Source organism: Megachile rotundata, unplaced genomic scaffold (genome assembly GCF_050947335.1).
Source record: "Megachile rotundata isolate GNS110a unplaced genomic scaffold, iyMegRotu1 scaffold0305, whole genome shotgun sequence".
Classification (NCBI taxonomy): Eukaryota; Metazoa; Arthropoda; class Insecta; order Hymenoptera; family Megachilidae; genus Megachile; species Megachile rotundata.
This window is the reverse complement of record NW_027473602.1, coordinates 87501-100000: the sequence shown is the minus strand read 5'-3', so window position 1 is coordinate 100000 and position 12500 is coordinate 87501.

Sequence of the window (12500 nt, the reverse complement as noted above, 5' to 3'; positions counted from 1 at the left end):
CAGAAACCGTTTTTACGAGTCATAGTTACATATTATTTCGTTTCAATATCTCTGCGCTGTACGTATAGTGAAGCATTTATTTAATATTTTACTTCATCGTACCGAAAAACTCTCCGCGAAGAAGAAGTTTTCTCGCGCATCGAGAAAATATTTAGGCGTTCGAGACGCACAAAACATTAAGGGGACGTAATATCATTTCTGAATTTCGGAATAAATATTCCGTTTCAAAATTTTTTAGCCTCTCGACTGAAGGCGTTGTAACGAACAAGTTCGTTCAACACCACTATCTAATTCATTTTTAAAATAAATTTTATAAAACCTTTTTTGGCCCGTTTTAGAACGGTCGGTTTTATTCTATCCCTTTTTAATTTTTAGTAGCCTGTGCCGCTTGAGTCAGTACAACGTACACACCAAAGTGCATACGAGTCACCAGCCTCATGTTAAAGGTTCGTCGCATATGTGCCATTTGGTCTTAGACGCCGACACGCGACAATGCAGTGTGGAGAAAATCCTGCATCGATACCGAGAACACGAACAGTCGAGGCAACACGAAGTTACGCACGAGGAGCGGTGGACTAGTTCTCAACCGAGGTCATAGAATAGCCACGCGCCCGACTCTGTTCCGTCTGGTACGATCGGACCGAACGTCTCCTTATAGGTACCGAACGGCCGGCCGGATGGTCGGCGACGCCGGCCGTTACGCACGGGCGCTTACGATGCTAACGCGCGATCCGAACGTGCCAATTCGAAAGTGCGGTAAAACTTAGCGCGAAAAAATCGATTTTTCAAAAAGTTGTCAAACACGCTAAAAAGTATACGGACGATGTTTTAACAATTATTTTACGAAATTTAATGACAAAATTAATCGAAAAAAAATTTTTTTTCCTTTTCTCGCCAAAATAAATACCAAACGAATTTCTAACGTAATAAACGAGTAACAAATAACAGTATACGTCCAAATAACATACAAGAATCGAGAAAATATTTATATTTTTTCAAAAAATTGAGCAAAAATCTCTCCGCATAGTCGGTTCGGTGCCGAGTCCGAACGTACCAAAGTACCTCCGGCATAGTCGGTTCGGTGAATCGACGACTGACAACCTATATAAAAAACGATTAAAACCTATAGAATAACGTATCACTAGAACATTTATACCATTTTGGCACGTTCGGATTCATAATTAACGAAATTATCGAAAATTTTTCATTGCGCATAGTCGGTTCGGTGAAAAGGTGACTGACAACCTATATTAAAAATGATTAAAACGTATAGAATAACGCACTACTAGAACATTTATACCATTTTGGCACGTTCGGATTCATAATTAACGAAATTATCCAAAATTTTTCGTTCCGCATAGTCGGTTCGGTGAAACGATGACTGACAACCTATATAAAAAACGATTAAAACCAATAGAATAACGTATTACTAGAACATTTATACAATTTTGGCACGTTCGGATTCATAAATAACAAAATTATTGAAAATTTTTCGTTCCGCATAGTCGGTTCGGTGGACCGTCTGATGCGAGACAATGTCCCACCGGCATAGTCGGTTCGGTGAATCGACGACTGACAACCTATATAAAAAACGATTAAAACCTATAGAATAACGTATCACTAGAACATTTATACCATTTTGGCACGTTCGGATTCATAATTGACGAAATTATCGAAAATTTTTCATTGCGCAGAGTCGGTTCGGTGAAAAGGTGACTGACAACCTATATTAGAAATGATTAAAACGTATAGAATAACGCATTACTAGAACATTTATACTATTTTGGCACGTTCGGATTCATAATTAACGAAATTATCTAAAATTTTTCGTTCCGCATAGTCGGTTCGGTGAAACGATGACTGACAACCTATATTAAAAACGATTAAAACCTATAGAATAACGTATTATTAGAACGTTTATACAATTTTGGCACGTTCGGATTCATAAATAACAAAATTATTGAAAATTTTTCGTTCCGCATAGTCGGTTCGGTAGGCCGTCCGACCGGGACCAAGTCCGTTCGGCATAGTCGGTTCGGTGAAACGATGACTGACAACCTATACTAAGAACGATTAAAACCAATAGAATAACGCATTACTAGAACATTTATACCATTTTGACACGTTCGGATTCATAATTAACGAAATTATCGAAAATTTTTCATTACGCATAGTCGGTTCGGTGAAACGGTGACTGACAACATATATTAAAAATGATTAAAACGTAAAGAATAACGCATTACTAGACCATTTATACCATTTTGGCACGTTCGGATTCATAATTAACGAAATTATCCAAAATTTTTCGTTCCGCATAGTCGGTTCGGTGAAACGATGACTGACAACCTATATAAAAAACGATTAAAACCAATAGAATAACGTATTACTAGAACATTTATACAATTTTGGCACGTTCGGATTCATAAATAACAAAATTATTGAAAATTTTTCGTTCCGCATAGTCGGTTCGGTGGACCGTCTGATGCGAGACAATGTCCCACCGGCATAGTCGGTTCGGTGAATCGACGACTGACAACCTATATAAAAAACGATTAAAACCTATAGAATAACGTATCACTAGAACATTTATACCATTTTGGCACGTTCGGATTCATAATTGACGAAATTATCGAAAATTTTTCATTGCGCAGAGTCGGTTCGGTGAAAAGGTGACTGACAACCTATATTAGAAATGATTAAAACGTATAGAATAACGCATTACTAGAACATTTATACTATTTTGGCACGTTCGGATTCATAATTAACGAAATTATCTAAAATTTTTCGTTCCGCATAGTCGGTTCGGTGAAACGATGACTGACAACCTATATTAAAAACAATTAAAACCTATAGAATAACGTATTATTAGAACGTTTATACAATTTTGGCACGTTCGGATTCATAAATAACAAAATTATTGAAAATTTTTCGTTCCGCATAGTCGGTTCGGTAGGCCGTCCGACCGGGACCAAGTCCGTTCGGCATAGTCGGTTCGGTGAAACGATGACTGACAACCTATACTAAGAACGATTAAAACCAATAGAATAACGCATTACTAGAACATTTATACCATTTTGACACGTTCGGATTCATAATTAACGAAATTATCGAAAATTTTTCATTACGCATAGTCGGTTCGGTGAAACGGTGACTGACAACATATATTAAAAATGATTAAAACGTAAAGAATAACGCATTACTAGACCATTTATACCATTTTGGCACGTTCGGATTCATAATTAACGAAATTATCCAAAATTTTTCGTTCCGCATAGTCGGTTCGGTGAAACGATGACTGACAACCTATATAAAAAACGATTAAAACCAATAGAATAACGTATTACTAGAACATTTATACAATTTTGGCACGTTCGGATTCATAAATAACAAAATTATTGAAAATTTTTCGTTCCGCATAGTCGGTTCGGTGGACCGTCTGATGCGAGACAATGTCCCACCGGCATAGTCGGTTCGGTGAATCGACGACTGACAACCTATATAAAAAACGATTAAAACCTATAGAATAACGTATCACTAGAACATTTATACCATTTTGGCACGTTCGGATTCATAATTGACGAAATTATCGAAAATTTTTCATTGCGCAGAGTCGGTTCGGTGAAAAGGTGACTGACAACCTATATTAGAAATGATTAAAACGTATAGAATAACGCATTACTAGAACATTTATACTATTTTGGCACGTTCGGATTCATAATTAACGAAATTATCTAAAATTTTTCGTTCCGCATAGTCGGTTCGGTGAAACGATGACTGACAACCTATATTAAAAACGATTAAAACCTATAGAATAACGTATTATTAGAACGTTTATACAATTTTGGCACGTTCGGATTCATAAATAACAAAATTATTGAAAATTTTTCGTTCCGCATAGTCGGTTCGGTAGGCCGTCCGACCGGGACCAAGTCCGTTCGGCATAGTCGGTTCGGTGAAACGATGACTGACAACCTATACTAAGAACGATTAAAACCAATAGAATAACGCATTACTAGAACATTTATACCATTTTGACACGTTCGGATTCATAATTAACGAAATTATCGAAAATTTTTCATTACGCATAGTCGGTTCGGTGAAACGGTGACTGACAACATATATTAAAAATGATTAAAACGTAAAGAATAACGCATTACTAGACCATTTATACCATTTTGGCACGTTCGGATTCATAATTAACGAAATTATCCAAAATTTTTCGTTCCGCATAGTCGGTTCGGTGAAACGATGACTGACAACCTATATAAAAAACGATTAAAACCAATAGAATAACGTATTACTAGAACATTTATACAATTTTGGCACGTTCGGATTCATAAATAACAAAATTATTGAAAATTTTTCGTTCCGCATAGTCGGTTCGGTGGACCGTCTGATGCGAGACAATGTCCCACCGGCATAGTCGGTTCGGTGAATCGACGACTGACAACCTATATAAAAAACGATTAAAACCTATAGAATAACGTATCACTAGAACATTTATACCATTTTGGCACGTTCGGATTCATAATTGACGAAATTATCTAAAATTTTTCGTTCCGCATAGTCGGTTCGGTGAAACGATGACTGACAACCTATATTAAAAACGATTAAAACCTATAGAATAACGTATTATTAGAACGTTTATACAATTTTGGCACGTTCGGATTCATAAATAACAAAATTATTGAAAATTTTTCGTTCCGCATAGTCGGTTCGGTAGGCCGTCCGACCGGGACCAAGTCCGTTCGGCATAGTCGGTTCGGTGAAACGATGACTGACAACCTATACTAAGAACGATTAAAACCAATAGAATAACGCATTACTAGAACATTTATACCATTTTGACACGTTCGGATTCATAATTAACGAAATTATCGAAAATTTTTCATTACGCATAGTCGGTTCGGTGAAACGGTGACTGACAACATATATTAAAAATGATTAAAACGTAAAGAATAACGCATTACTAGACCATTTATACCATTTTGGCACGTTCGGATTCATAATTAACGAAATTATCCAAAATTTTTCGTTCCGCATAGTCGGTTCGGTGAAACGATGACTGACAACCTATATAAAAAACGATTAAAACCAATAGAATAACGTATTACTAGAACATTTATACAATTTTGGCACGTTCGGATTCATAAATAACAAAATTATTGAAAATTTTTCGTTCCGCATAGTCGGTTCGGTGGACCGTCTGATGCGAGACAATGTCCCACCGGCATAGTCGGTTCGGTGAATCGACGACTGACAACCTATATAAAAAACGATTAAAACCTATAGAATAACGTATCACTAGAACATTTATACCATTTTGGCACGTTCGGATTCATAATTGACGAAATTATCGAAAATTTTTCATTGCGCAGAGTCGGTTCGGTGAAAAGGTGACTGACAACCTATATTAGAAATGATTAAAACGTATAGAATAACGCATTACTAGAACATTTATACTATTTTGGCACGTTCGGATTCATAATTAACGAAATTATCGAAAATTTTTCGTTCCGCATAGTCGGTTCGGTGAAACGATGACTGACAACCTATATTAAAAACGATTAAAACCTATAGAATAACGTATTATTAGAACGTTTATACAATTTTGGCACGTTCGGATTCATAAATAACAAAATTATTGAAAATTTTTCGTTCCGCATAGTCGGTTCGGTAGGCCGTCCGACCGGGACCAAGTCCGTTCGGCATAGTCGGTTCGGTGAAACGATGACTGACAACCTATACTAAGAACGATTAAAACCAATAGAATAACGCATTACTAGAACATTTATACCATTTTGACACGTTCGGATTCATAATTAACGAAATTATCGAAAATTTTTCATTACGCATAGTCGGTTCGGTGAAACGGTGACTGACAACATATATTAAAAATGATTAAAACGTAAAGAATAACGCATTACTAGACCATTTATACCATTTTGGCACGTTCGGATTCATAATTAACGAAATTATCCAAAATTTTTCGTTCCGCATAGTCGGTTCGGTGAAACGATGACTGACAACCTATATAAAAAACGATTAAAACCAATAGAATAACGTATTACTAGAACATTTATACAATTTTGGCACGTTCGGATTCATAAATAACAAAATTATTGAAAATTTTTCGTTCCGCATAGTCGGTTCGGTGGACCGTCTGATGCGAGACAATGTCCCACCGGCATAGTCGGTTCGGTGAATCGACGACTGACAACCTATATAAAAAACGATTAAAACCTATAGAATAACGTATCACTAGAACATTTATACCATTTTGGCACGTTCGGATTCATAATTGACGAAATTATCGAAAATTTTTCATTGCGCAGAGTCGGTTCGGTGAAAAGGTGACTGACAACCTATATTAGAAATGATTAAAACGTATAGAATAACGCATTACTAGAACATTTATACTATTTTGGCACGTTCGGATTCATAATTAACGAAATTATCTAAAATTTTTCGTTCCGCATAGTCGGTTCGGTGAAACGATGACTGACAACCTATATTAAAAACGATTAAAACCTATAGAATAACGTATTATTAGAACGTTTATACAATTTTGGCACGTTCGGATTCATAAATAACAAAATTATTGAAAATTTTTCGTTCCGCATAGTCGGTTCGGTAGGCCGTCCGACCGGGACCAAGTCCGTTCGGCATAGTCGGTTCGGTGAAACGATGACTGACAACCTATACTAAGAACGATTAAAACCAATAGAATAACGCATTACTAGAACATTTATACCATTTTGACACGTTCGGATTCATAATTAACGAAATTATCGAAAATTTTTCATTACGCATAGTCGGTTCGGTGAAACGGTGACTGACAACATATATTAAAAATGATTAAAACGTAAAGAATAACGCATTACTAGACCATTTATACCATTTTGGCACGTTCGGATTCATAATTAACGAAATTATCCAAAATTTTTCGTTCCGCATAGTCGGTTCGGTGAAACGATGACTGACAACCTATATAAAAAACGATTAAAACCAATAGAATAACGTATTACTAGAACATTTATACAATTTTGGCACGTTCGGATTCATAAATAACAAAATTATTGAAAATTTTTCGTTCCGCATAGTCGGTTCGGTGGACCGTCTGATGCGAGACAATGTCCCACCGGCATAGTCGGTTCGGTGAATCGACGACTGACAACCTATATAAAAAACGATTAAAACCTATAGAATAACGTATCACTAGAACATTTATACCATTTTGGCACGTTCGGATTCATAATTGACGAAATTATCGAAAATTTTTCATTGCGCATAGTCGGTTCGGTGAAAAGGTGACTGACAACCTATATTAAAAATGATTAAAACGTATAGAATAACGCACTACTAGACCATTTATACCATTTTGCCACGTTCGGATTCATAATTAACGAAGTTATCTAAAATTTTTCGCTCCGCATACTCGGTTCGGTGAAACGATGATTGACAACCTATATATAAAACGATTAAAACCAATAGAATAACGTATTACTAGAACATTTATACAATTTTGGCACGTTCGGATTCATAAATAACAAAATTATTGAAAATTTTTCGTTCCGCATAGTCGGTTCGGTGGACCGTCCGATGCGAGACAATGTCCCACCGGCATAGTCGGTTCGGTGAATCGACGACCGACAACCTATATAAAAAACGATTAAAACCTATAGAATAACGTATCACTAGACCATTTATACCATTTTAGCACGTTCCTATTCATGATTAACGAAATTATCGAAAATTTTTCATTGCGCATAGTCGGTTCGGTGAAACGGTGACTGACAACCTATATTAAAAATGATTATAACGTATAGAATAACGTATCACTAGAACATTTATACAATTTTGGCACGTTCGGATTCATAAATAACAAAATTATTGAAAATTTTTCGTTCCGCATAGTCGGTTCGGTGAAACGATGACTGACAACCTATATTAAAAACGATTAAAACCTATAGAATAACGTATTACTGGAACATTTATACAATTTTTGCACGTTCGGATTCATAAATAACAAAATTATTGAGAATTATTCGTTCCGCATAGTCGGTTCGGTGGGCCGTCCGAGCACGACCAAGTCCGTCCGGCATAGTCGGTTCGGTGAAACGATGACTGACAACCTATACTAAGAACGATTAAAACCAATAGAATAACGTATTACTAGAACGTTTATACAACTTTGGCACGTTCGGATTCATAAATAACAAAATTATTGAGAATTATTCGTTCCGCATAGTCGGTTCGGTGAAACGATGATTGACAACCTGTATAAAAATTGTTCATAACCGATAAAGTAACGTATTTCTAGCACCGATATACCGTTTCGGCACTTTCGGATACATAATTAACGAAATTATCGAAAATTTTTCATTCCGCATAGTCGGTTCGGTGAAACGATGACTGACAACATATATAAAAAACGATCAAAACCTATAGAATAACGTATTGCTAGAACATTTATACCACTTTGGCACGTTCGGATTCATTATTAACGTAATTATCGAAATTTTTTCATTCCGCATAGTCGGTTCGGTGAAACGATGATTGACAACCTATATAAAAATTGCTCAAAACCAATAAAGTAACGTATATCTAGCACCGCTATACCGTTTCGGCACGTTCGGATTCATAAATGTCGAAATTAACGGAGAAACATCGTTCCGCATAGTCGGTTCGGTGAACCGATGACTGACAACGCATATAAAAAACACTTAGAATCGATGCCGTAGCCGATTTCTATTGCCGCTAGAACGTTTTGGTACGTCCGAATTCAATATCGTAGAAATTATCCACGAAACTCTGTTCCGCATAGTCGGTTCGGTGGACCGTCCGAGTGCGACCAAGTCCCTCCGGCATAGTCGGTTCGGTGGATCGGCTACTGACAACCTATTGAATTATTGCTTAGAATAGATAAAGTAACGTATTTCTAGTGTCCCTATACCGTTTTGGCACGTTCGGATGCACTATTGTAGATATTATCGATAAAACTCCGTTCCGCTTAGTCGGTTCGGTGAACCGATGACCGACAACGCATAGAAAAATCACTCAGTATCGATACTGTAACGGATTTCTATTACCGCCATAACGTTTTTGTACGTTCGAATTCAAAATGGTAGAAATTATCGACGAAACTCCGTTCCGCTTAGTCGGTTCGGTACGGAGCGCAACCGCGACTATGTCCCCCCGGCATAGTCGGTTCGGTGGATCGGCTACTGACAACCTATTGAATTAATGCTCAGAATCGATGCAGTAACGTATTTCTAGCATTCCTATACCGTTTTGGCACGTTCGGATCCACTATTGTACATATTATCGACAAAACTCCGTTCCGCTTAGTCGGTTCGGTGAACCGATGACCGACAACGCATAGAAAAATCACTCAGTATCGATACTGTAACGGATTTCTATTACCGCCATAACGTTTTTGTACGTTTGAATTCAAAATGGTAGAAATTATCGACGAAACTCCGTTCCGCTTAGTCGGTTCGGTACGGAGCGCAACCGCGACTATGTCCCCCGGGCATAGTCGGTTCGGTGGATCGGCTACTGACAACCTATTGAATTAATGCTCAGAATCGATGCAGTAACGTATTTCTAGCATTCCTATACCGTTTTGGCACGTTCGGATCCACTATTGTAGATATTATCGATAAAATTCCGTTCCGCTTAGTCGGTTCGGTGAACCGATGACTGACAACGCATAGAAGAAACACTTAGAATCGATACTGTAACGGATTTCTATTTCCCCCCATAACGTTTTTGTACGTTCGAATTCAAAATGGTAGAAATTATCGACGAAACTCCGTTCCGCTTAGTCGGTTCGGTACGGAGCGCAACCGCGACTATGTCCCCCGGGCATAGTCGGTTCGGTGGATCGGCTACTGACAACCTATTGAATTAATGCTTAGAATAGATAAAGTAACGTATTTCTAGCATTCCTGTACCAGTTTGGCACGTTCGGGTGCGCAATTGTTCGAGTTATCGACGAAACTCCGTTCCGCATAGTCGGTTCGGTGCGTCGTTTACATTTTCTAAGTCCTGGCCGCGTATTGCTTTCTCATTTCCAAAGTCCTGGCCGCGTATTGCTTTCTCATTTCCATAGTCCTGGCCGCGTATTGCTTTCTCATTTCCAAAGTCCTGGCCGCGTATTGCTTTCTCATTTCCAAAGTCCTGGCCGCGTATTGCTTTCTCATTTTCAATGTCCTGGCCGCGTATTGCTTTCCGTCTTTCTAACATCCGACCGTGTAGTACTTAGCATTTTCGAAGTCTCAGCCGCGTTATGAGATTTATTTTTTTAAGTCCGCCGGCGCTCATGGCTTTATTTTCTTCTCTACGCGCGCGCGCGTGCCTTTCTATTTTTTTTCTAAGTCCAACGGCGTATTGCTTTCAAAAAATTTTCTTCGCGCTTCGCGCGAACGAGGAACAAAAAAAAAATTTTTTTTTCCTCTCCTCTCACTTACTTTCCTTGCCTTTCCCCCCCTTCTTCGCCCTTTTCTTCACACTTTCGCTCTCTATATAATATATATATTATTATGTCTAATAATATAATTAACTATTATTTATTATATTAATATTATAATATAATATAATTTATAAGTGTGATGTTAAAACCTCATTCACACTCTCAAACTTATAATTAATTTGATCTCTCCAACACTTATTAGGGGCCTTTCTCCTCAAATCGTAATGTTCCACTGTAACATCGTGGACATAGATACTGAGGATAGACCACGGAGAGATCATATATTTCTGACACTTCTTGTATTAGAAACTTTGCGTTTCGTTGCTTTCGCAGATGTTCGTCCACATCTTGTTGTGCGAGTCGCATATCTCAACCTTCGTTCTTTAATTCTCACAAAGTTGTACGAAGTCGCGAAATAAACATGTATCTCGCATTCGTACGAGAGGTGTCTGGCCTTCCTCAGAACACCTCTCTCTTTATTAGTACGATCTAAGTATATATCTCGTGTGTCTCGTGCCGAAGTCCAGAAAAATTTCTATAAACTTTGCCTTTTTTCCATACGGCAGACACATTTTTGCTTAGGACACCTCTATTTTGCTTTGCAAAATTTTATATAACTTTATTTTGGGGACGTAATCTTAGCATGTATTATTCGATGCATTTTAACATCAGTTACTTCTCGTCATTCGCCACAGTTCTGCTTTTTACCACACTTTGGGTCCTTTTCAACCCGCGGTAACATTTGGCGGAGAGCGACGCTGCCCCATCGTCCGGCATGTTCGGACCGTCGTCTCCCATATAGATACCGAACGGCCGTCCAAATGGTCGGCGACGCCGGCTCTTACGCACTGAACCTTATAGTGAAAAAGTGCGATTTTTGCTCAACTTTTCAAAAGTCGATTTTTACTTTAAAAATTTTACGAACTTCCCAACTTACGTTGTCGTTCGTCATATTTCCATGCACCACCAATTGCCATTTCATATCATTTCTCATGGTACGAAAGTATCGAAGTAAAAATACTTAGTCTTTCGTACGAGAGAAATTTTGCCTTAGGACACCTTCAGTTCGTGTAAAATTTCATTAATTTTACTTTGAACATAATTCTAGTTTATGTCAGATCGATGCATTTTAGCAACGATTATTCGTAACTTGCCAAAGTTCCGCTTATACGTATATTGGGTCTGTTTGACCCGCGGTAACTTATGGCGGAGAACGACGCTGCCCCATCGTCCGGTATGTTCGGACCGTCGTCTCCCATATAGATACCGAACGGCCGTCCAAATGGTCGGCGACGCCGGCTCTTACGCACTGAACCTTATAGTGAAAAAGTGCGATTTTTGCTCAACTTTTCAAAAGTCGATTTTTACTTTAAAAATTTTACGAACTTCCCAACTTACGTTGTCGTTCGTCATATTTCCATGCACCACCAATTGCCATTTCATATCATTTCTCATGGTACGAAAGTATCGAAGTAAAAATACTTAGTCTTTCGTACGAGAGAAATTTTGCCTTAGGACACCTTCAGTTCGTGTAAAATTTCATTAATTTTACTTTGAACATAATTCTAGTTTATGTCAGATCGATGCATTTTAGCAACGATTATTCGTACTTGCCAAAGTTCCGCTTATACGTATATTGGGTCTGTTTGACCCGCGGTAACTTATGGCGGAGAACGACGCTGCCCCATCGTCCGGTATGTTCGGACCGTCGTCTCCCATATAGATACCGAACGGCCGTCCAAATGGTCGGCGACGCCGGCTCTTACGCACTGAACCTTATAGTGAAAAAGTGCGATTTTTGCTCAACTTTTCAAAAGTCGATTTTTACTTTAAAAATTTTACGAACTTCCCAACTTACGTTGTCGTTCGTCATATTTCCATGCACCACCAATTGCCATTTCATATCATTTCACATGGTACGAAAGTATCGAAGTAAAAATACTTAGTCTTTCGTACGAGAGAAATTTTGCCTTAGGACACCTTCAGTTCGTGTAAAATTTCATTAATTTTACTTTGAACATAA